The sequence below is a fragment of the Canis lupus genome, chromosome 18 (genome assembly GCF_011100685.1).
Source record: "Canis lupus familiaris isolate Mischka breed German Shepherd chromosome 18, alternate assembly UU_Cfam_GSD_1.0, whole genome shotgun sequence".
Taxonomy (NCBI): Eukaryota; Metazoa; Chordata; class Mammalia; order Carnivora; family Canidae; genus Canis; species Canis lupus.
Window position 1 is genome coordinate 23,518,910 of NC_049239.1, and position 24,499 is coordinate 23,543,408.

The 24,499-nt window shown below is 37.2% G+C and overlaps 2 long non-coding RNA genes across 3 annotated transcripts in view; one reads left to right on the top strand and one right to left on the bottom strand.

Annotated features, from left to right (window-relative positions):
- The window catches only part of LOC106559947, a 31,464-nt gene extending 26,021 nt beyond the window's left edge, over window positions 1-5,443 (bottom strand). For both annotated transcript variants that reach the window (XR_005373255.1, XR_005373254.1), the window contains exon 1: window positions 5,377-5,443. This is a non-coding gene — a long non-coding RNA (uncharacterized LOC106559947). The remainder of the gene's footprint in view (window positions 1-5,376) is intronic.
- A 5,072-nt stretch (window positions 5,444-10,515) lies between these two features.
- Window positions 10,516-24,499, top strand: part of LOC119864191 — a 75,658-nt gene continuing 61,674 nt past the window's right edge. Inside the window, exon 1 of the long non-coding RNA XR_005373247.1 lies at window positions 10,516-10,815. This is a non-coding gene — a long non-coding RNA (uncharacterized LOC119864191). The remainder of the gene's footprint in view (window positions 10,816-24,499) is intronic.

Consider the following 24,499-nt stretch of genomic DNA (forward strand, 5'->3'; position numbering starts at 1 on the left):
TCCTGCCATAATCTTCCTTACGTGCACTGTGGAATAGGGGTTCAATTCCCCTTGGTAGTCAGGATCAATCAACCCTGGCAGCCCAATAAGTCCCCTCTTCGCCTATTGATTCAGAGGCATGAGGAAGCCAGAGTCTTCTTTCCCACAGTATTTCTTTCTTATACCTTCTTTCATCTCCTGGTGGAAACACTTCTCTTTCTGGAACTGAGACCCCTAGGCCAGCAAAGAATAAAGTCAGGAGAAAGGAATAAAATTTGCTGTTGGTCATTAGGAGTAATAACAATAACTTCCAGCTCAGTGGAACCACTGTTGTGTCTCCTGGTAGAAGCCCTTCTCCCTCTGGCACTAAGACCTCTAGGCCAATAGGGAATAAAGTCAGGGGAAGAGAAAGAAAAAATTTGCTAATGGGTCATAAAGTGGTAATACTCCCCTTACTTCATGGAGTTGTGAGTCCTGGCTATCAGAGAAGTAGCACATTTTATTTGATGCTGATTCGGAGCATATACAGTCTTCTGAGAACCTTGCCCTAGTCCTGCAAAGTATTTCCACCCAGTAAGCACTGTAACTGAATCATTTCACCATTCTGTCAAGCCAGCTGCTTCAGGACAATGAAAAATATGGTAAGAGCAGTGAATTTCATGAACATGTGCCCATTCCCATACTTCTTTTCCTATGGATTAAGTTTCTAGACCTGAAATAATTCTGAATAGGATACCAGGAGAGTGGATAAGACATTTTATAAGTCCATGGATGGTAGTTTTGGCAAAAAACATTGTGGGTAGGGAAAGCAAATTCATATCCAGAGTAAGCGTCTATTCCAACAAGGACAAAATGCTGCCATTCTATGGTGGAAGTGGCCCAATGTAATCAACCTGCCACCTGGTAGCTGGGGAATGGCTCATACTGAGCACTAAATGTTGGTCTCTGCTGCTGGCAGATAGGGCACACAGTGGTGATGAGCCAAGTTAGCCTTGGTGAGCGGAAAAGCCATGTTGCTGAGTTACCCTACATAACTGATACCATAAGTTAACCATAAGGAAATGTTATCCAGATATCTTTAAGAAAAGGAGTAATTATGTAAATTCAAAAACTACTTTTGAGAGAAAACAGGATGAAGTGATTAAATAGTTACCAGCTAACCATTTGTATAATATGTCTTGGGAACTGGGGAAGGAGAAGAGGTCAACATTAATAGCATTAATTGATTCATTCAATCAACATTCATTAATTTATTCAACATACTTGAGTACAAATACATAATTGCATGGTTCTAATGGTTGGAGACACTGGAGAACAAAACAGAGAAAAATATATTTTTCATAGGTGTTAGAGGATCATGTCTTTAAATACAGTAATCAGGGAAGCATCATTAAGGGGACAGGCTTTCAAGTGTTTGAGGAAAGCTTTATGGATATCTATAGGTGGAGAAGATATATTCTAAGCACAAGGAATGGCAAACGATAAGGAAAAGGGGGGAAAACCTGTAACTGGTGAATGGGGCTTGAATGGAGTGAGCAAGGAGCCGAATGGGAACAGGTGATATCAAGGAATTAAGGCAGGGGACAGGCAGGGTACTCTCACTGGTAAAGTTTAGGCTTATACTGAGTGAAGTCTGGGAAGCCTTTGCAAGGTTTTGAGGAAACTGCCATGAATGGATTTATATTTAATAGGCAAATTTGGTACTATGTTAAGAACAGACTTGGCAGTGGGAGACATGGTCAGGAAGGAATATAGAAAAAAGAATACCAGTTTGGAGGCTACTGTGGTCAGTGGTTAAAATGGGATAAACAGAAATATTTGTTTTTTGAGAAGGGAGAAATAATAGCATGTCTGTATATTGAAATTTTTATGAAGATCTAGTAGATTCAATGCAAAAGGGAAATATTGACAATGCTGGAGGTAGATAATTCTATAGCCATGTCCTTGTAGATGGAAGGGAATAAGGTTTAGTGTGGAAATGAAGGGAACTTGTCCTCAGGTAGGGACATAGATAGTTCCCCTACGGTAATGATAGAAAGACAGAACATGAGGATACAAAGGTAAAAAAGGGGTAGATTTGGGGGTGAAAAATATGGAAGTTCGCTCCCAATAGGTCATCTTTCTTACTGACAGAAGCAAGATCATCAGTTGAGAAAGGAAATGGGGAAAAAAGCATAACAGTTATAATCAAGAGTGGATGATGTAATGAAGTTAAAGAAAAAAAAGAAGTAGAATTACCAGTCAGGAAAAGGACCCTCTCCAGGTTAATGGTCACAAACTTGAAAGTGAGTTGATTTACTCGTGATTGCATGCTTTTCCACAGCCATAATCAGCTGTGGAGCTATAGGCATGGAAAAAGAAAAAAAAAATATGTGATTTTTTTTAACCAAATAAAGATGGCAGCACGTGAGATGAGGGTGTTAGACTTTTTCAGGGAAAGGATTACGATGACTGCGGTGGAATATAAAGTAGATTAGAAGGCTAGAGAAGGTATGAAGGAAGCTGAGGGACAGGTAAATGGTAGTAGTATCATGAGTTGAAGATCTCAGCCAGAGAATGAGCATAATCTCTATTGATATTGAAATCACTTAGAAATATTACAGGAGTCACTTTGGTAGGAGGCACAGTGCATTAGTCAGTGTTTCCAGAGAAATGGGACCAACAGGGTATATGTGGAGAGAGAGACAGAAAGTGATTTATTATAGGGTATTGGCTGATGGGATCATGGAAGCTAAGAAGTCCCAGGATTTGCTATCTGCAAGCTGGAAGCTCCAGAAAGCTGATGTTGTATTTCCAGTCCAAACTCAAATGCCTGAGAACCAGGGGAGGGAAGGGTATCAATGTCAGTCTGAGCCCAATGGCTTGAGAACCAGGAGCACCGATGCCCAGAGGTAGGAGAAGACGGACATCCTGGCTCAAACACAGAGCAATTTTGCATCTCCTCTGCCTTTTTGTTTATTCAGGTCCTCAGTGCAGGGGAGGAAGGTAATCTCCTCTACTCAGTCTACAGATTCAGATGCTAATACCTTCCTGAAACATCCTTATAGACAAACCCAGATATAATATTTTGCCAAGTGTGTTGGCATGCCTTCGTTCAGGTAACTTGACACACAGAATGAACATCTAGACATTAAGCCAAGAGTTAAAATCTTCAAAGAATTAGGGGCGTAACCAGGAGATCATTTGTTCTGAGGTATCAAAGAAGAAATCTGAGTGTTTTTGTGTGCTTTGTGCGCATTTAGGGAGAGGGTGGGAGGTAGGACTCAGCATACAAGAGATAAGAGGAGAAAAAAGGAAAGAGAATACAAGTGTGATGCTGTGCGATGGGAAGGCCAGAGTGGAGCTAGGTTGGCAGCTGCTTGGCCAACAGAGGTTTTCAGGAACATAAATGTCTGATTTGTACCATAACATGACTTTCTGTCCACTGAACTCTATGGCCTATTATGCTTAGTTTCAGAGTAAAATCTATCAGACTCACACATGCTTTGTGCATATTTTTTCTAAATATTGATGTGTTTGAGAGAGAGATATCATGTGCACACACACGTATGGATAAGTAGGAGGAGGAGGCAAAAGGAGAGAGAATCTCAAGCAGACTCCATGCTGAGTGCAGAGCCTAACCTGGGGCTTGATGCAGGACCCTGAGATCATGATCTGAGCCAAAATCAAGAGTCAGACACCCAACCAACTGAGCCATCCAGGCGCCCCTCTGCATATAGTTTTTCGTTAATATTATTTTTTAGAATATTGTGAAGTGACTGTTCCAAATTTTGGTTGGTAGAAGGGTGAAAAGAGACTTAGTAGAAGAACTAAGGAGGTGGAGAGGCCAAGAGAATATAAATTCAGAGAAAATGTGAGGAGTGCTTCGGAGATCCCCAGGTTGGGAATCTGGAGCGCTTGGAGCACATGGTGCTTTAGCCAAGTTCCGTATCAGGAGACAGGGAGCAGATAGGTCCAGCTCTCTTCTGGTCTGTATTCTTATCTATCCATGTTGCGGTTTACCTACAGTAGTCTTTTTTAACTTTTTTTTTCTTGTTTCTTTAAATAATCACCTCCCTAAGGAAACTTTGCAGATAATATTTTTCCTAACTATCCCCCACCTTTACCTTATAAAATTGCACCACAGATATACAGAGTATCTGTTTATGTACTGCCGTCCTTCAGAGGGGCACAAACCACTGTAGCGTCTACACTGTTGTGGGGCTGACATCAGCTTTATCAAGCTTGCATGATCTAGAGGTTTAAGTTTCCCCCGGGCTGAAGATCTTGTCTAGTGGGCTCCTTCTGTAACTGTGTTCTCTGGGTCAAGGTGCACTTACTGCTTTCTAGAGGGATTTCTTTAGGGAAAACAATCTGTTATGTATCCACATCTCAAAACCTGTCCTGCCATGTGATTATTTTTCTTCATAACTATCTCCAATGAGGAGTAGATTTTCCTCCCAGTAGACTTCCCAACGCAATTTAATTCCTTATTAGTGCAGTTGATTCATGAACACTTAGGCAAGTTTCTACTTTCCTTAGGGGCCCAGGGACATGTTAAATGGTTTTGTATCATCATAGTCTAATCCTGAGTAATAAAACATGATCCAGGAACAGCTGGTTAAATGACTTGTCCTCCCAGTACACATTTCAATCTTTCTAGGACCATAAATCTACAATCATTTGTGGCAAACATTCTTTCCATTCATTCCAGATGTGGGTAGAGGCATAGGAGGAGGATGAAGGAAGGCGGTAAGGACAATAATGGTATGTTAGCCTCATTCAAAATTTGAATTTCCAAATTCTATGCACAAGATATTTGCATGATTAGGATAAGAATTTCTCCCTCATCTATTCTTTATTTTAACAAACACAGTGAGTCTGTTTCGCCTAACTGTACACATTTCTACGTTTTGGTTACATATATAGCATGTTACTTTGATCTGGGACCTTCTAGTCTTTAGAACTACAAGAAAATAAATTTCTCTTGTCTGTAAGCCACCCAGTCTGTCATGTTTTGTTATGGCAACCCTAACACGTGCACGTGCACATGTGTATGTATTGTATATATTGTGTAACAATTGGATACTGTATTATATATATAACCTCTATGTATTGATATGTAAAAACATGATTTTATAAATTGTATAGTAATTGTATATTGTACAACAATATAAATAACATGCGGTATATGTAGATGAGTCTACTTGGGCTGTCATAGCAAAATACCACAAAGTGGTTTAAACGACAGAAATGTTCTCAGTCCTGGAGGCTAGAGGGTCCAAGATCCAAGCGTGGGCATGGTTGGTTTCTCCCGGCCATCTCTTAACACTGCGTCTGGCCCTGCGTTGCACACACATCCTAGGTGTGGCTCTGTCTTCTTACAAGGCTAACAGTCACACTGTATTAGGGTTATACCTTTAGGATCTCATTTAACTGTCGCGGCTGCCTTAGAGGTCCTGTCTCCGGATACACTCACCTTGGGGTTTAAGACTTCAACATGTGAATTTTAAGGGGGACAAAATTCAGTCTATGACATCTTAAAATTAATTGTGGCGCAGCTGGGGCTTCCCTCACAGGGTCCGCACCCTCCCCCGATAAGAGTAGACACGGTGGCCTTCCCCGCTGGTCCCCAGGGGGTGGAGTACGTGGCCGTGGCAGGTGCGTGGGGAGGGAAGGGGGGAGTGGGGAAGGGGGTAGGGGGGTCAGGGCAGGTGCATGGGGGAGGGAAGGGAGAGCAGGGGCAGGGGGCACGGGGCAGGGCAGGTGCGTGGGGGAGGGAAGGAAGAGCGGGGGCAGGGGGCAGGGGGTCAGGGCAGGTGCGTGGGGGAGGGAAGGGAGAGCGGGGGCAGGGGGTCAGGGCAGGTGCTTGGAGGAGGGAAGGGGGGCCGGGCCTGAGGAAGAAAGCAGGAATCGCGGAACCCGCTGCCCCTTAGGCCGCCGTTTGCCCTCTGGCCTGAGACATTGCTGAAGAGAAGCAGACACTTTCTGGATATTTTCGGGGGGCCCGAGTTTGAGGAAACATTTGCAGTCACCTCGTCCCTATTTTAGCACCTGAACTTTCCTTCTGAAGGTCAGTACAGCCAAAGTGAATCCTTCTGTCTCTCCTAACACACACGTTACACACTTAAAATGTCTGCAGGACAGCAATATCGAGTGTTAAACCAATCCAGATGTTTAGATCTTTTTATATTTGATTTGACTTAAAATCAAAGTTAGGTAGCATAAACCTGGCCTTAAACATAGCTATACACTCATTACATATTGCTCTCCCAACCTGCTTCTTACAAAATGACATCACACTAAACACATTAAACAACAATTAGTTGTTTTTTTCTCCCGTCTAAACAACATCTTGTAGCTACTGGCTTTTGGGGTCAGTATCCAAAAAGCTGAACAATTAAAAAAATATATATATATATATAACATATATAATAACTGTATAACATGGATATTGAATTATTTGTTCAGTTTTTCTAATAATGGTCATTATTGTTTCCAGTTTTTGTCACTCCAAATAATGTTGTGATGAATATTATTGTAATATATTTTTACTGCTGCATCTATTTCAGAAGAGCAAAGTCTTAGGGGTTAGAGTGCTATGTTAATGATTATTTTACATTTTATTAGAGCTGCCAATGTCCTTCAACAAATATGTCAGCAAACTTTCCATACATTTACACCAGTAGTTTTTAAGATTATCAGTCTCTTCCACCTACCAACACTTGATATTATTTTATCATTTTTTAATGTTGTAACTTTTTAAATTAAAAATTTTATTGTGAAGCATATCACACACACAAAAGAAGAACATGTGAAAAAAGTACATTTTAAAGGCAAATAATAAGATGAACTTCATGCTCACCACTCAGAGGAAGCAAGAGAGCATTGTCATGAACTTAGTCCCCTATGTGTCCCCTCCTCTCTGTCCCTAACAGATGTGAACTCTACCTTGAATTTTCAGTTAATCATTCTTGCTTTATTTTTTAAAATGGTTGTGTTGGTCAAGGTTCTCTAGAGAAACAGAAATAATAGAGTATACATAAATATAGAAAAAGATTTATGATACAGAACTGACCCATGTGATTGTGGGTGATTTTAAGTCTCGTAATCTCAAGGGTGTTGCCAAGTTACGGACCCAGGAAAGCCAAACTGTACAATCCTGGTCAAGTCTAAAGGCGGAGAACCAGGAAAGCCTGGTGTAGCTCTACTTCATATAGCAGGAGGCTTGAAACCCAGAGGCTGATGTTTCAGTTTGAGTTCAAAGGTAGGGGGAAAAAGTGAAGTCCCAGCTCATGGATCACCAAATGGGGTGAATTCCCTCTTGTTTGACGGAGGGTCAGTCTTTTTGTTCTTCAACTGATCTGATGAGGTCTACTCGTATTAAGGAGGGCGATCTGTTTTATACAGTCTGTTGACTCAATTTCTTCAACTTTATTGTGTTATAATGGACATAAGTCACTGTGTATGTTTAAGGTGTGTGACATATTAATTTCATACACCTACATATTGCAAAATGATGACCACCATAGTATTAACCGATACCACTATCATACCACTTAAAGATCACTTCTTTTTTGTGATGAGAACGTTTAATATTTACTCTCTCAGTGACTTTCAAAATACAATACAATAGTATTAACTAAAGTCACTAAATGCTGTACACTAGATCCCTGGAACTCATTTGTCTTAACACTGGCATTTGTACCTTTTGACCAACGCCACCCAATTTGGCTGACCATTTTGCCCCACTCTACACTATGTTTATATGAGTTCAGCTTTCTTAGATTCCACATATAAGTGATTTTTATAAAGTACTTGTTTTTCTCTCATTTCACTTAGCATATTGCCCTCAAGGTCCATCCAGGTTGTCAAAAATGACAAAAATTCCTTCCTTCTCAGGACTAAATAATATTTCATTATATATCTATATCTTTCTATATCTATATACATATAGATATGTCACATCTCCTTTATCCATTTATCTGTGGACGCTTAGGTTGTTTCCATATCTTGGTTATTAGGAATCATGCTGCAGCCAACTGTCTATATAATGATAAAACAGCATCCGGTCATATTGGCATTTTCATTTCCAAGTTGCAGATTGCTTTATAGATTTATTGTCCCCTTTATTTTTATCTTCTGCTAAAACTATTAATTATAACCTATTTTCCCTTTGAAATAAATGCAGATTTTTATTATGTGGTAAATGCATAAATATATACATATTTAAATATGCTTATGTACTTTATTTTATTCTACCAATTTATTTGTGATGTTATGGATATGCATGTGTACGTGTCTGTCCAACAATGTTTTGATTGCAGCATCTTCATAGCAAGTTTTAATGATTATGATTTAATGCCTTAAAATAAAATAGGTTTCTACTGCCAAGATGAAGTGAAAAAAGGTGATTATCTGGACGATTTGTTAAAAACATGCTCATTTGTAGCCTTAGTTTTCTATGTGACTAACTTGATGATCCAAATCTTCAATGGTGGTGATGCATTCAGGATAAACGGGGAACTCCTTTCCTTCAACCTTATAATATGATGGCATTGTGAAAATCGCTGTAAATAGTTTTGCAAATACAGTCTTATAAAATGCAATTTGAAATAAGCTCATTTAGGCTAAAAAAAAAAAATCCTTCTGGCACAGCATAAATTTCGGCTTTAAAATTTAACTAAATTTGGGATCCCTGGGTGGTGCAGCGGTTTGGCGCCTGCCTTTGGCCCAGGGCACGATCCTGGAGACCCGGGATGGAATCCCACATCGGGCTCCCGGTGCATGGAGCCTGCTTCTCCCTCTGCCTATGTCTCTGCCTCTCTCTCTGTGTGACTATCATAAATAAAAAAATAAATAAATAAAAAAAATAAAATTTAACTAAATTTGTATATTACAAATATGTGCAGGACAAAATAAACTTTGAAAACCAAAGATCCATTTCAGCATGACAGAAAAAGGAACTCTCTTCCTTTTTTGTACAGAGCAGCTGTCATGTCAGAGGCACCTTGTTTTGGTGGGAAATTTGATGATGGTTTAAAAAACCTTGAAGTTTCTGAAGCAATTTAAATATGATCGTTAATGACTTTGGAGTGGATTAGCCCTTGACCTTTCTGTTCCCATGGTATTTTTCCCATCTAGCTTTGACATATGTAACAGAAAATTGTGCTCTTCAGATCACTTTGAAACTTCCAATTATGTCAAGAGGCCTAACTTGATTTTTGATTGAGTTATAATGGCAAGAGCTGATCTCTAGAGGGGGTAACAAATGCAAATCAGTGCTCTTTGGGACTCTATATTATTAGCTGTAATTTTCTTAACACTAAAAGGAGACATTTAAAAATAATAAAGCTACGGCATGATTTTGTGTACATGATTTAAAAAAATTATTTCTAAAAAAAGTCTAAATTAGATTATTTAATATGACTGCTATTCCTACATCAGTTCTCATCACTGACTACTTACTTCTAAAATCCATACAAAAAGTCTAAAAAATATAGTGTGCTTTAAATATCATAATATCCAGAGATAAAAATTTTATACAACTTAATTTGAGAAAACTTAATCATAAAATTTAAAAAATTCCAAAATGAGTAACAGGTAAATCATATTAAACTTTGAGTAATTAATAAACTAAATTCTTAGGAATCAGTTTCAAATGCAAATAAAGATAAAGGAAGCAAATATACAAAGTAAGCTGAGACATGGAAAAAGAAATGTTGAAAATCTTCAGATGGTAAAAAAGTGATCACTAAAGTACTCTGTGCTTTCGAGCATAAGATCAAATATATGTGAATATTGCTGAAGAGGGGAAAGAACCATTTATTTTATAACTGGATTATTTATGTAGGCATATGTAGGAAGAGAGTTTATAGTATGAAAAATGATATTTGATGACAAAGAGAAAATTTTATTTCTTTATAGCTCCTTTCTTAAAGATTTATTTTAGAGAGAGAGAACATGTGCACACGCAAGTTGTTGGACAGACAGAGGGAGAGAATCTTCAAGCAGATTCCCCACTGAGCACAGAGCCCTATGCAGGCTCAATCCCAGGACCCATCACATCAGGACCTGAGCCAAAACCAAGACTCAGAAGCTTAATGGACTGAGCCACCCAAGCTCCCTTGTTTATAACTCTTCAGTGTAATTCTAAGTGGAGCACAAGTCAGAAGGAAGATTTGCTGTCTTTGCTGGGAATGAGGAAATTAGACTTTAAAAATCTGCTTTTAACCAAATAAAATTCTGTTAGGTCATTATGTTATTTTGATTTCAATTCTTGTGTCCTAGTAATGTAGGCCCTTACTCCACTTTTGGGATATATAATGAAGGTGTTAAATTGGTGCATGACAGTTTCTTCTAGCTAAATTTATATTTGTTTAATTTCTCTATAAATTCTTACATTCAAAGATAAGAAGGGACAAGGGTTGAATTATAGCCTGCAAAAATTCATACATTAAAGTCCTAACCACGAGTACCTCAGTACCTGACCTTATTTGGAAATAGGGTTTATGCAGATGTAATTATCAAAAGCTAAGGTGAGGTCATAATGGAGTAGGGTGGCCCCTATTTCATTATGACTGGTGTGCTTATAAAAGGATACCCTGTGAAAAGGCAGATATACACAGGGAGAACGTCACGTGAAGATGAAAGCTGATTATTAGGATGATGTTTTTACAAGTCAAGTAACACTAAAGATAACCAGCAAACCACCAGAAGCTAGGTGGAGAAGCTTGGAACATACTCTTTCCCACAATCTTCTAAAGGAACCACGCCAGCTGACATCTTGATTCTGGAATTCTAGCCTCCAAAATGGTGAAGTAATACAGTTCTCTTGTTTGAACTATTCAGTTTGAGGTACTTAGTTACAGCTGCCCTAGCAACTAATACAATAAGCATCCACTAATCCTTAATCCTAATTTTTCTATGATGCAGTTAAGACCAATGAAATAGAGATAAGCAGAGTGTATCGTAAGCTTATAACCAAGAAAGGATGAGTTATAGTGCCAGAATCAGATAAAAAGACTAGGGCAATTGGAGCAATTTAAGTGAATGTTTACCAACAGATTTGCAAAAAAAGAAAATTACCTAACTACATGTAATAATTAAGGACAAATGTGATCATAATTCCTTTGCCCCTGGGCATTAATTAAAATTTCATTGATTCAACAAATATGTGCCATTTCTTATTCTGCTAATATATAGTTTTTTTTTTCTGTTCATTATCTATCTACCTTTAGATACACCATTTATTTCTTGGCAAAAATAAATTGTTAAAAATTAGTGCGCTGAATATGTCATAGATATATTATTCCAGTTTAAGACTTTAGGAATACAAATAACTCAAGTGTTTCAAATATAGGATCTTTCACCTTGTCCCTTCTTTTTGCTGCAGCTTATTACTGGAAGTGGTTTTAGGTAAGATGAAAATAGAGAAAGAGACTAATGACATCCTGATCCATTAAAATTTCAATAAAAGCTACTGTAGTTTACCTCACCGAAGCCATTCACAAGATTGATTGGCATACTCTACAGAGTCATTTTATTCACAGATATCTACAATATGCTGAATTGTCTAGGATACTTAGCTGTTCATTAAAACACCTGAACATTCCTGCTCACCTATAGAGTTGTATTCTAATCAAGAGTCAGGTATTTGTCCTTGAGCCTGTTTAATCCAATTTTAATTACAGAATTCAGTCATTATTCTGCAAACCAATGAAATATGGCTCCAAATAGAATAAAAAATATGTGCTGTCCACTAATAATAGAATACTTTGGAAAATCCTGATAAGGACAAAGCAATAAAAAAATTGCTGTCATATTTAGTGTGCTTGAACCAGCTATTAAACGTTGAAAGAAAAACTTCTAAAATCTAGAATTACTATTAACTCAGACAATTTTGTAAGTATTTTAAAATTCTTCATCTTTTTAACACATTGGAAGTAAAAAATCATAGCTCATTATGGGTATCCTATATATAAAATATTATGATAAACTTCAGTTTAATGGACCCATACTCAAAGAAGAGGCCTGGCTCTCCATCACAAAATTGGAAAGTTAACATATAAGTTTATGTTTTACATTAGAACAAGATGTGGGGGATCCCTGGGTGGCTCAACGGTTTGGCGCCTGCCTTTGGCCCAGGGAGCAATCCTGGAGTCCCGGGATCGAGTCCCACGTTGGGCTCCTTACGTGGAGCCTGCTTCTCCCTCTGCCTGTGTGTCTGCCTCTCTCTTGCTGTTGGTCTCTCATGAATAAATAAAATGTTTAAAAGAATTTTTTTGCCTTCAATAAAAAATGCTTTGCCCTGACAGAGAAGTAGATGAGGCCAAATGCCTGAGAATCTGGATCCTGCTGTGAAGATTGAGAGATAAAAAATATGAAAATAAACAAGAGTGAAGGAATAACAGGGAGGGAATTATACAAAAGAAAATTTCTGTATGGATGGTATTATTTTTTATTGAGGACAACTGTCCATCTAAAGTTAAATTTTAAGGGCATAATTAAGCTATTACAAAGCAAAATTAATCATATTTGGCAGAGACTGAAATGACTGACCTCTGAGGTGAAACAGAACAACAGTATGGTGGTTTTGAAAAAGGATATGATCTTGTTTAGAGCTCACACTCAACCATTGTGCCACACTGCCTCAACAAATGCCATCAGGAAAATGATACAATATTTATATCAGTGAAGAGGTTACATAAGTACTCAGAAAATGAGATGTTTGTTTTATATCCTTTCTACTGTCAATTCTTTGTTTTCCTTCTGGGAGCTGCAGAAGGAATAAAGTTAGTGTACTCTGTTCTTAACAAGGAAGGGAGAAGGATGGAAAAATAAAACTGAACCAAGATCTTCTGAAAATTTGAAACCTGAAAAAGAAATAAAACTAAGAAAACCACGTTCTCAACACATCCTGAATTTTAAATAAAGCTGTATTTTGAAGATTTTAGCTAACTATGGTCAGATATCAAAGAATGGGTTTACACATTTGCCTCAGTTTTTCTAGAGTGGAGGAGACAAAAATACAAGTCTGGAGAGATGAAGGTTAATGCAATTAAATAGTTTATTTAGTTTATACTTTTATACCACTAATCATGCCAGAAAAATAAGACTTCCCATTATAGATAGGGTAATGCTAAATAAATTCTTCAAAGATCAGCTAATATTCTGAAATATTAAACTTCTACTTATTGAAACATGACTTATCATGTAAGCTTCCTAGATACATAGGAAGATATGCTACTATATAAGACTAATAGTTTCTTTCAGATAAACATGTCATTGAAAATTACTATAATTATATTATTTAGAAATACATCTTCCATACTTCCCAGACTAAAAACAATATACAAATAGCAAGGACTAATAACAATAGTAATAGGAATAGACAAAAATAGCAATATTATGGTGTCATATCTAAATGGGACTAGGCTATACTAATGTTGCCCTTGAAACTCTAAGTCCCCGGGAAAGTTAAAAAAAAATTAAGATTTTATTTATTTATTTGAGAGAGAGAAAGAGAAAGCATGAGTGGGAGGAGGGGCAAAAGAAGAGAGGGCAGGAGGTTCCCCTGTAAGCAGGGAGCCCAATGTGGTGCTTGATTCCGGGAGCCCAGATCATGACCTGAGGTGAAGGCAGACACTTAACCAACTGAGCACCCAGGTGACCCCGGAGTCACATTAAATCAGGCATATGAAGGAAAGCAAAGCTCCATTTTTGTTACAATAATATGTATCTTTTAAGAGAAATATTGTGTTGAATTAATACTGGTTGATCCAGTGAGGAAGCTAACCAGTGAGGAGGTTGCAGTGATATAGGAGAGAGGAAATGGTGGTCTGGAACTGAGTCTGTTTGAATATTAGATATATTCTGAAAGATTTCCTGATTAATCATCTGTGAAATATAAGAGAAAGTGAATCAAGAAAACTGCATGATTTTTGAGTAACCAGAAGTTTGAAGTTTGGGGGAAAGATAAAGTTGGTTTTGGACAGGATGTTTGAGATATTGATATTAAATATTCAAATAAAGATGTCAATAGGTTTCTGAATATATGAATTTGGAGCTGGAAAGAGAAAGAGAGAGAGAGAGAAAGGAAGATGGGTAGGAATATAAATTAGAAAATCCTTGGCATAAATATGATATTTAATACAGAACATTTGGTAATCTCACAAAAGGAATGAATATACATGGAAAAGAAAGTCTCAGGACCAAGCCTGAGACTGGGGCATCCCCACATTAGGAAACTGAGGCTGAGAAGAGTAAATAATAGGTCATTCAGGGAGATAGAAAATAAAACTCATAGGGTTGTTCTGGGAGCCAAATAAAGAAAGTGTTTCAAGAGGAGACACTGTGTCAAATACTTTTCATAGGTCAGGTAGGAGCAGTAGTAAGAATTGGCTATTGGACTTTGTAAAATAGAGGCCTTGGTGATTCTGACTAGTTTCTGTGGACTAGTGAGAGCAAAGTCCTCATTGCAGTGCATTTAAAGAGAATGGGAGGAAGTAACTGGACAGCTGTAAGACCAAAGAAATTGGAGTGGTAAATGGTCAAAAAAGTGGATTCATAAGATTTTCTATTTTGTTTTGTTTTTAGATGGCAGCAATCATGGTATATTTCAATACTGATGAAAGAAAGGATCCAGTAGATTAGAAAGCATGGATGATTTAGAAGTGAAATTCTAGGGATGCCTGGGTGGATCAGCGAGCAGTTAAGCGTCTGCCTTTGGCTCAGGGCTGATTTCGGAGACCCTGGATCGAGTCCCACGTCCGGCTCCCTGCCTGGAGCCTGCTTCTCCCTCTGCCTGTTTCTCTGCCTCTCTCTCTCTCTCTCTCTCTCTCTCTGTGTGTCTCTCATGAATAAATAAATACTTTTTTTAAAAAGAGAGAAATTCTAGATCTCTGCTCTTGAGCAAATGAGAGGTGATATCTGGAAGGATTAGCTTTAGAAAGGAGCAAGAGTAATTCTTTTTTTTTTAATAATTCATTTATGGTTGTATACACTGCTCTCAACATCTTTGATTACTGAAGTACAAATTATTACAAATATGTTGGCTCTTTGTAGGCTTCTTCTGTAGTTATTTGAGTTTCTTTTCTGGTAGGTTATAAGGATTTTAACTCCATGATTTGTTTTCCACTTCACAAACTTTTACCAATATCTTTTATCTCTCATCATCCCCCTTTTCAATTCTTCTTTTTCTTGCCAATTTTTAATTTACTATCATTATCTTGAGATTTACAGAGTGATCAGGTAAAGAAAGCATTCATATCAGTGGATCTTTTTATTTGCTTTTTTGGACTGCCATAAACAATAGAAGGTAAATTGCTACACATTCCATTTTTAAGTGTTGTGCTATTTTAGGCAGTGCATGAATAGATATTTTTAATTTTAATACTCATTACCTTATTTTAGTGGATATTAATCTTTACTACTTATGAAAGTGACACTGGTTTTCATTCACTATTGTGATATACAATTTCTTTTCTAAAAAAATTTACTAGAGTCAGTGAGTTGATTTAAAATTTATAAATTAATGAATGTTAGTTAGCTAGAAACTGATGTTAGTTTCAGAAACCTATGTGTGTGATGGTTGATTTTACATGTCATCTTGACTGGGCGAAGGGATGCCCAGATAGCTGGTAAAATATTACTTCTGGGTATACCTGTGAGGGTATTTCTGGGAGAGATACGCATTTGCATCTGTAAACCCAGTGAAGGAGAACTGCCCTCACCAATGTGGGAAGGCCTCATCCAATCTGTTGAGGGCCCAAATAGTACAAAAAGGTGGAGGAAGCATGAATTTACTTTCTCTTCTTAAACTGGATGTCCACTGGTCTCATGTTCTCGAGCCTCTGGCTTTTCGATTTGGATTGAATTACACCATTGGCTTTTCTGGTTCTCCAGCTTGCAGACAGCTGATGGTTAGATTTCTCAGCCTCCACATAAACCTCATAAACCAATTCCTATAATAAATCTCTCTCCCTCTCTCTCTTCCTTTCTTCTTCTCCTCCTCTCCCCCTTCCTCACTCTTTTGTCCTCTCTCTCTAGTATATACTCTGGGTTCTGATTCTCTTGCAACCTAGACTAAAACAATTTTGCTTAGGCTACAAAGAATCTAACTTCCCTAAAACTAGTACCTGGTCCATGGATAGATCTCTGTTCCCTAGACACTAATAATAAGGTATATACAAAATGAAAGAAATAAACGTTTGCTTCTCATGTTGTATAGCATGGTCCTCTATCCACATGCTACAGGATTTAGTGGTTAATACTGATATTAGATATTAAGTAATAAATTATTGCCAAGCTCTTAACACTTTGATGTATCAATACCTTTTCAATCTGATTATCAACTAAGTGGGGCATGCTAAAAATCAGACTACTGGACATTTTACACAGAAGGAGGTGCAAGAGATCCCCAGGAATATTCAGAACAGATGACCTGAAAGGAAGAGGAGTATGAAGAAGGACTCTGGGGAGCAGTAAGGATTGGAAGTAGAAGAAGGGTTAATGAATAGGGAGTGAAGATGATGAAAACAACTTAAAAAGGCATGGATAATCTTGGTTTAGTTCAAAATTTTTGCTAGTATCAGTACTTCCTGTAAATATTAATGTTAATTCATACATCTTTCAAATATGACTCCTGCATGCTATTTTATTTTATTTTATTTTTTTGCATGCTATTTATAGTCTAATTCTCTTGCATAGGTGAATGAAAATGGCAATTACTGTAAGTTATTTGTGCTTGTTTAGCGATTTTATGTAGCTCTCAAATTTTTTAAAGATACATATATTTCTTCATCTGAAAATCTTTCATGTAAAACAAATGTTTACAGGATTATTTTTTAATCAATTGTATGACATTTTTTAGACTCCCCTGTAATACGTCACTACCTACTTAGCAATGAATGGATTGCCCAACTGCCTTTAAACCAAGTTGATAATATAATTTAGCCAAGATATGTTGTGATGGTTTGAAGACATAAATTATTTAGGTAAAAGTAACAAAAACAAAGAGATACAACAAATACTCATCAGAGAAAATGGGTGCCAGCAATTAAAGATGATCTTTCTATTTTCCATCATCTAAATTAACTACAATGCCTGAAATTTATGGAACATATTTCTTTGGCCCTTAGAAACACTTTCTTTAATTATTATACATTATTTAGATTATATAGTATACCCAAATCATTTTATACATTTAAATATTAATAACAAATAAGCTCCAAATTAAAATGTTGTTTTTTTCTCAGTTCAAACTACCAGCCTTGCAATGTTATCATTGAGAATTTAGCTGATTAACTATTTATACTTAGTATTAAACATTTATTGTTCAAAAGTTGGAATGGTAGGTGAACAGAATGCTGCAGTTTTATTTTTTATTGAAGCACTTGATCAAAAAACAATGTTTAAACAAATTGAAATACTCAAAGAGAATTTTAGATTTAAAACATGGCTTTGAAGTAATGTATTTTTACTCCCAAATGGCTATTCAACACTTGTTTCTCTTCAGATCATACAAATCTTTTGCCTTTTACAAAATGGTTTATTTATTACTGTTCTTCTCTGCCAAGTTCCCAGATATTTTTACTATATTTCTTGAGAAAATTAATTTATTTCAAAATTAGTAGCAAAAGCTATATCTTAAAATTACAAAATTAATAGAAATTAAAATAAAACAAGACCAAATATTTATGTTTTAGCTGGACTAGAAAAAGATTTTTCTTTTAAATTTTATTCCTTAATGTCTGGTTTGAGCCTGATGCTACTAAGGATTTGAAAAAATACACAAAGTCTATGCTTAAGTTATGAAATGATTTCTTGATATTTCATTATTGTGGGATATAGTTCCAACATGTCCACCTCAATGATGTAGCTCCGAGGGACTGAAAAAGCACTAAATGCTTAAAGAACCTTTTATTTGGATTTCAAGGTCAGTATTTATTGCTCTGGAGGACCACATTTCTTGCATTAGAAAAGTATTCAGAGTGATTTAAGCTGCAATATTATTTTGAGAATTGTTCCTTTTTATCACCTAGGGCCAAAGGGGTACCTATAAATGTGTATTGCTTTCCTATTCTATTTTAAACCTTCTCTTATCAATCGTTCATCATCGTCCTGACTTGGAAACTTCTCTTATAAAGGGAATCAATGATCTTCATGTTATTAAACCCAATTGTCAATCTCCATCCTATGTCTGGCTGTCAGCCATAACTGATGATCAGTCTTCCTACAGTAGATTAAAAATGGCCATGGATTTTTTTTACACTTCTCTCAATGAGGTTTGTGCCCCCTTTCCTTTTTCTTTTTTTAAGCAACATCCATACTCACTTTATTTCAAAAACAGAGGGTCACATACCCAAAGGGCAGCAGGACTAAGCCACTGTGGGGCCTTGCTTGAAGTGATCTGCCTTTGCCTTCTGGCTCCAGAATGCCCCATGACCCAATGGCTATGAGGATGCCCCTTGATGGCACATGTATTAGAAAGGTCAATTCCTCTACTGCCCAATGGAAGTGGAAAAAAGGAGACAAAACAGTCAATGAGCCTCTGGAATGCTGCCTCAGAATCACTGCAGGGCTGAACTGTCAGTCCACAAATGTGAGTGGGAGGGGATCTAGGAACAATGGATGGTGTTGGCAGGAAACTATCCTGGATGACGTGCACCTGACACCAGAATACACCTTTCATTAGAATGAAGGGAGCAACAGAGCCCTCAGAAAAGATACAGATGCAAAGAGTACATTGATTAGAACATTATCTTGTAACAGAGATAGGGCCATTTCCCACCATTATTGTAAAATAACTGTAACTAATCAAAATTCATATAGGCCTCTTTAATGGAGTTAACAAAACCACAGCAGAATGGGAATTGGGATAGAGGGAGCCATGCTGACTGGGCCAGGTAGTTCCACTCTAGTTTTTAGAAAGGAGCCCTGGTACAGAGAACAGCACACATCCACAATCACTATGTGGGGCTGGACCAGAGGAAGCCAGGCTGAGCCACAGTAAAGTGTCCTGATTGGCTCTCCAGGGATTATCCATACTCTGTATCCCCTCCAGTAATGGGTAAAACCAAAAGTGTTGAAACACCAAAGGTGGACATCTGGTTTGTATTTCTGGGCCATCTTGATAGATCTCCTTACATCTGACCATCTGCATGGAGAGGGAAAGGACACTACAGAGTGTGGACACTCTGTCTCCCACTGCAAGGGCATGGAAAGTGGGAAGGACATCCAGCTGTGATGAGTAGGAAAAGGCAAGGCAATGAGATGCCTTATGCCTGGAGTAGGATCATGGCCAACAGCCCTCTAGCCCTGAGTTCACCTCATCAAGGAGAGGTCTCCATGGAATGAGCGTGACTGCCAACATGGCCAGAAAACCCATCCATCCCACTCATGGTGCAGATGATGAGAGGGGGCTGCATTTTTCCCTCCCAAGTAACTCAGAATGAAGTAAGGCCAGACAGGCCCACAGAAGGTGGCATGAGAGAAAGTAAAGGTGTGACACCTCACCGTCACGTTGTAGGAGACCTCGCCAACTTCATAGTCCAAGAAAACACCCACCCGTTGGAGAGGGGTGCACAGGGGGAGGGCAGGCATCAGGAAGGTAAGAGCCCTTTACTCCTTCCCCTACCAAAAGGACACTGCCCAGAATCCATTGTGGGGGGCCAAGGTTTCTCCATCTTTTCTGCATAGAGTCTTCACAGACACCTATGGTCCACTTGGCTTTATCTCCCACCTGTAGCTCCCAGTAATGTTGCCCAGCGATGAAGCATGGAGAGCCCAAGACTCAGGGAACCAGATTGAACTTCTCAGGGTTGTCGGGCATGTCTTGCTGGAGGTAACTGTACCGTACTTGCCGCAGGTTGTCGGAGAGGATCAAGCTAGGGTAGGCTGTGGCTGGGTCTAGAGTGTGCTCCCTCAATAGGTTTGTGCCCCTCTTCTATATGATGGAGGCACACTGTGCTGCTTTCTGGACCCAGACCTTAAGGGATAGGCAGCTTCAACCTGTTGTCTAAGAGAACACATTCCTTCCAGGAGACCTAAGTCACCAATGCGTTAAGTCTGATCGCCCTGAGATCGCCTAGGTGGAAATGCCATTTGTAGGTGCTCTGGGAGAGCATTTCCAGCTGAACTCAGCCTCCACACACCCCTAGTGAGAAGCTACCCATGTTGAGGGAAAAATGTACTGGCCCCTTCAGAACAGCCCCCCACCAGCTGACTCCACTGAGGACCTTAGCTAATACTAAGAAGAGCGAAATAATCACCTGTGTGAACCCAGCCCAAACTCCTGACCCACAAATTGTGATACGTAAGAAAATGCTTGCTGCTTTAACTAGCTAAATTTCAAGGTAGCTTTTTATTAAAATTTACTGACATTACTTTCAAGACAGCAACATTTTCCTCCCATCTCATGATTGCTTCTTCTCTTTCTGTCATTCATCCTTTAATGTCCACATCCCTGACTCAGTCCTTGGCCTTCTTTCTTTTATATCTGTGTTTCATCTTTTTTGATGATCTAATATAGTCTCATAGCTCTAAATGTCAACCAGGTACTAATAAATCCAAAATGAGATGACAGGATATATAAGACTCATATCTAAATGCCTAATTGGACTTCCATCCACATTTTCTATAGACAAACACTTCAACTAACCACTACTCCTCCCTGACAGTATCTCTCTTTCAGTGATCATAGGAAAACTGAATAACTTATCTTTCCAACTAGAGATTTTCAAAGTAAAAGATAGAGAATACTGGATTACAGGCATAAATTGAGATACATGGGATGACTGGGATATCGAGTCACCCTAGAAATCTATCCTTCAATGCTCAGATTAAAAGAAGAAACAAACTTTGGAGTCATCTCTGATTCCTTTCTTTCTTTCCCTTCTTTTTTTTTTTTTTTTTGATTTTATTTATTTATTCATGAGAGACACAGAGTGAGAGAGAGGCAGAGACACAGGCAGAGGGAGAAGCAGGCTCCATGCAGGGAGCCCGATATGGAACTCGATCCCGGGTCTCCAGGATCAGGCAATAGGCGAAAGGCGCTAAACCGCTGAGCCACCCAGGGATCCCCTCTTTCTTTCCCTTATACAACCATCGTTTAATCCTTCTCTAGCTTTTACAGTCTCTCCTTTGTGCAAACTGTCTCCCAGTTTCCCTCACAGTCAAAACAAAAGATCCTAACACAACTTGCAATACAATATGTGATGGCTCCCATCCCATCTCTACCATGACAGCTACACTGTCGTCCTTGTCTTAGAATCCTTGTAGTGGGGGTTCCTTTGCATAGGAAATCTTCCAGATACCATCTTGGTTTGCTCTTTCAACTTCCCTCTTACTGCTCCACTGTCATTATCTCAATGGGGATGAGCCTGCTCATCCTTTCAAAATTGCCTGTGGTTCCCCAACACCCTGCATGGCATTTCTGATCACCTTTTAACGTGTTACGTAATTTACTCATATATTACTTTTATTTTACATATTCAGTTACCCACTGATAAATGCAAAGCTCTGTATGTTCACCAATACATTTCAAGTGCCTAATGTGATGCCCACATTGAGTAGATGCTAAATTCTTATTTATAAACAAAATAATAAAATAAAATAAAATAAAATAAAATAAAATAAAATAAAATAAAATAAAAGGATGGTATTTTACAGGTTGTAGATATGGTCATAGGAAATGCATTGATCAAATCTAGGTATAGTGACAGAGTTTCTAAATTACATTATGATTCTTTCATTTTTTTCAGCCCACATCTTGGGTGTTTTTCTCATGTAGGTGATGTTTTGATATGTGTGAATGTTATTTACATTTTAAGCAACATTTGTATTTTCTTTCAGATAGCTATTTTATGTTTGTTTTTGTCATGTACTTGTTCTCTATGCCTGAAATTATTAGTAATGCTTGGTAGAAGTGAGAGATATATGCAATCTGCTGCATTATGCTTCCAGCTTGACAGCTTTGTCAGTTCTGTGATTTGCAGTCCTGTACATGTTTTGATTTCTGTAAGTCACACATTAGACCATTTTTTGCCTTTACCATTTGATACAAAAACTCAAAAACTATTGTTTTCAATATGTTTTCTTTAAAAATATAAAATAGCTATATCTTGAAAACAAAACCATATCTCTTATTTTGATTTGAGTGTGAATAAATATTGTCCTGAACTCACCCAACCTCATGAGGCTGCAATATGCTCTTTCACAGCAACTGCTATCACTTACTAACAGATTGCTACTGTATAAATTGAGTAATTTATTAGTCATCATTTTAAATATAATCTTTTCTGAAAATATTTTTTGGCTCTCTTGAAAATGTACTTGAGTAAGGTATTTACTATGTGAAAGGAAAATTGGGCATTTGTTTTATAAAAGAGTACAAATAATGTAGGTTTTTATAATTGCTTTCTTTTAAATCATTTTTAAAATTTATTTAAAGATAATAGTCAAAAAATAAAGATAATATTCACAGAATTGATTTTTTGGTGAGTTTGGGTTTAATATTCCACTGAGAAAGTTATTTAAAAAGTTATCAAAAAAGATTACTGAGGAAGTCATTAAAATATTAAATATTGAAAATAATGAAGAAACTTTATTTCACATGTATTCATGTATATGTTTTCTTATGCTACAATTGGTTATTTATTGTACATATTTTATTAAGAAAAAAAAACAATTCATTATCCATATTTTACAGCAGAGGTGTCCAACTATGACCATTTAATTTAGGTTAATTATATATTTTTGACTGATAGTTTTTTTTTTAATTATCAGTCATTTTATGTTTTTTATAAACTGGGCTTTTGAATATGTTTACCCAACTCACTATACCCCCTATCATCTGAATCCTGACTTGGATATAAGGCAGTTTTCAATACTCCCAAAAACATAACATATAATAAGCATACACATGAATTATGAATATAACCTAAATCATATAAAATAAGTGAGACTATAAATTCTGTATTATCCTTGGTTATTTACTTCTGTCATAACTCCTATATTTTTATTGAAAGAATAATTAACATACAGTGTTACAGTACTTTCAAGTGTACAATGATTCAATTCTATACATTATTCGGTGCTTAACAATGATGAGCACCGAATAATCTATAGAATTGAATCATTTCATTGTACTTACTCTTAATCCTCTTCATCTATTTCACCATAACCCCCTGCCCAACTTCTCTCTGACAGCTACTGATTCGTTCTCTATATTTAAGAGTCTATTTTTTGTCTCTTTTTTCTTTGCTCAGTTGTTTTGTTTCTTAAATTCTACATATGAGTGAAATAATATACTATTTGTCTTTACTTGTCTGTTATATTTCACTGAACATTACACCCCTTAGGTCCATCCATAATGTTGTAAATGGCAAGAGCTCGTCATTTTTTATGGCTGAGTCATATTCCATCACACACACACACACACACACACACACACACCACATCATCTTTATCTGTTTATTTATGGATGGACATTTGGGTTGTTTCCATATTTTGGTCATTATAAATAACACTGCAATAAACATAGGGGTGCATATAGCTTTCCAAATTAGTGTTTTCATTTTCTTTGGGTAAATACCCAGTAGTATAATTACTTACTGAATCATATGGCAATTCTATTATTAGTTTTTTCAGGAAAAAACTCTATGCCATTTTCCATAGTGGCTACACCAATTTGCATTCCCACCAACATAGCATGAAAAGTTCTCTTTCCTCCATATCCTTCCCAATACTCGTTACTTCTTGTCTTTGTGATTTTAGCCATTTTGACAGGTGTCTCTCATTGAGGTTTTTATTTGCATATCCTTGATGATTAGTGGTGTTGAGCACCTTTTCATATGTCTGTGGCCAATGGTATATCTTCTTTGGAAATATGTCTATTTAGGTCATCTGCCCATGTTTAAATCAGATTACTTTTTTTTTTTTTGGAGACTGAGTTGTGTAAGTTCTTATATATTTTGGATATCAATCTCTTATTGGATATATCAATTGCAAATATTTTGTTCATTTAGTAATTTGCTTTGTTTCCTTTGATGCCCAAAAGCTTTTTATTCTGGTGTAGTCCCTAGTTTATTTTTGCTTTTTTCTCCCTCTTCTCTGAGGAAGCATACCTACAAATATATTTCTATGACCAATGTTAAAGAAATAACTTCTTAAGTTTTCTTCTAGGAGTTTATGGTTTCAAATCTTAAATTTAGGTCTTTAATCCATTTTGAGTTTACTTATGTGTATGGTATAAGAAAGTGGTCTAGTTTCATTCTTTTGCATGTAGCTCTGTGGCTCTGAGAGTAGTTTGTGCCTAACTTCAACAATTGAATTGATATTTCTGTCTTTCTCATGTTTCTCCAATTAAATTGTAAACTCCCAAATATATAGCCATTGAATACATTTAAAAAGTAAATATACTGGTTTATCTACTATTGGTGCTCAAAGGTATTAGATAAATTATATGTGGTGTTTTTCTAATGTGTGTGTTATGAATCATGAAAATATACTTGCCAAAATGCCAAAACCTAACAGAAAG